Here is a 2,220-nt window from a genome sequence, read left to right on the forward strand (position 1 = left end):
GGGGGGGGGGGGGGTGGGGGAGCGGGGTTGGGCAGGTGGGAGGGTCAGGGCTGTGCCCTCCCTCTGCTTGGAACCCACCCCGTGGGGATGAGCCCAACTCATCCCAGGTGCACCAAGGAATAGAGTAGGTCGGGCTTGGCACAGGCGCTGGGGGAAGACACCTGGATGTCCCCCCCAACTTCCTCTGACACACAGTTTCCATCTGCCCAGAGCAGATGCCACGTGAGGGGCAGGGTGAGGAGGGGCTCTTTCGTCTCCTCTCCTCAAGCCACATCTCTGCAGGAAAGGGGGGACATGGGATGGCCCCCTCAGTGCTCCTCCAAATGTACTGGAGCTGTGGCCACACAATCCAAGGACCCCTGGGGAGTGGCCAAACTGGGGGTCCCTGTTCCCAAACCCCAGTGCTGAGACTTTCCCTGCCTCAGTTTCCCACTCAAGGTCTTAAAAGCAGCTTCTACCCTTTTGTTGCCAAAATCCAGTCCTTAAATGCTGTGGTCCAGCCCCCATAGCCACTGTTTTCTCCACCCTTTGGCCCCTCTCCTTATCCTATCCCCTGATTCCAGCAACTGGGGAGAGGGGCGTAGGCGTCCTGGGGAACAGTTCACAAAGCCTTACATCTGGGCACACGCATCCTAGTCATTCCCTGCCATGAAACCCCAGCACCATTCCTTGGGATGACGAGGATACTGGAGTGCAAGGCTGAAGGCAAGGGTCCCTTGCCCCCTGTCCCCAGCTCCCTCTACAGAGCCAGCTGCCACACCAGCTGTGGGGCCACGTGCTGGAAGCCAACCTGTGCTCACTTTCTCACTGCTTGTAGTTAATTTTTTCACTCACTGTTCACCCAGGGAACTTCACTTTCTACAAAAATGTCCCAACGTGTGTCCCCACTGTGGGACTGGAAACAAGTCCCGTACTGGCTTGGCCCCTGTGACATGGAGACATGATGGCACTCTCTCTGCCCCCATCCATGCTGCAGTTGGGGGAACATCCAGCATCCAGCAGGGATGTGGGAGCCGGAGGTCGCAGCCTGTAGCACCTGTGGATGCACACATGGGTATGTATGGAAGCCGTAAGGCCCCGTGCACGTATGTAGGTGTGTGTAGGTGACCTGTATGCCCCTGAGCATGCGTACACTCGTCGCTTCTGTGCCACCCCCACCTGGACAGGCATGTACTAAATTTTGTGTGCGCAAGTCCTTACCGTAAGTACAGCCCCCACCGTGAGCGCAGCTCGCACCATGAGTGAGCGCAGCTCACACCGTGAGTGCCCTACCGGGCTCGCACCGTGGGTGCCGTACCGGGTTCGCACCGTGAGTGAGCGCAGCTCACACCGTGAGTGCCCTACCGGGCTCGCGCCGTGGGTGCCGTACCGGGCTCGCAGCTCTGCGCCGGGCGGGACACGGCGAGGCTCAGCACTGCCACCTGGGGGGACAGCGCGGCACTACAGCTTGCGCCCAGCGGCGTCCACGGACACGGACATATGGACACATGGACCGACGGACACGTAGACACGGCGTACATGGACACACAAACGCATGGACACAGACACATGGACGTGGCCCCCACGGACACAGCTCTGCGCCCCTCCCCCTTCGGACTGCAGCCCCATGCATCTGCGCCCACAATACCCATTAACCCCAGCCCTTCATCTATCACTGAGTGAGCCCCAAACCCCAGGCCCACCGCCCCGAAACAGCACCCATGTGTGTGTCCCCCCATCCCAGCGACCCACCAGCACCCCCACCAGCCACAACTATGGGACCTGCCAGGACAGGGCGAGGGGCCACAAAGCTTAATCACAGGTCACATGGGCACTGTGGGGTGCCAGGATGGTCTAGGGGACATGGGGACAGCCCAGGGGACACGAGGCAGCCCCTCAGGAGGTGATGGGGCAGGTGACCCCTTCAGGCCACAAGAGGCCCTGGGCTGCTTGTACAGGTAGTGCTGGTGGTACTACTCAGCATAGTAGGAGTCTCTGGCCGCCTAGATGATGGTTGTGATGTTCCCATGCCACTCTGATTCCAGTTCCTAGGAAAGTCCCATGGAAGGGGAACCAGGCCAGGTTCCTGATGTCAGTTTGCAGGAGGCACTTGGCACTGTCAAACCAGCCACACTTGCCTGTGGTGGCACCTTGTGTCCAGGGCTTTGGTCTCATCCTGTCATGGGGCTTTTTGCTTCGGTGTCATCCCGTCCAGGGCTTTGGTCTCATCCTGTCCCGGGA

The sequence above is a fragment of the Pyrgilauda ruficollis genome, unplaced genomic scaffold (genome assembly GCF_017590135.1).
Source record: "Pyrgilauda ruficollis isolate IOZ18807 unplaced genomic scaffold, ASM1759013v1 scaffold162, whole genome shotgun sequence".
In the NCBI taxonomy this organism is placed as follows: domain Eukaryota; kingdom Metazoa; phylum Chordata; class Aves; order Passeriformes; family Passeridae; genus Pyrgilauda; species Pyrgilauda ruficollis.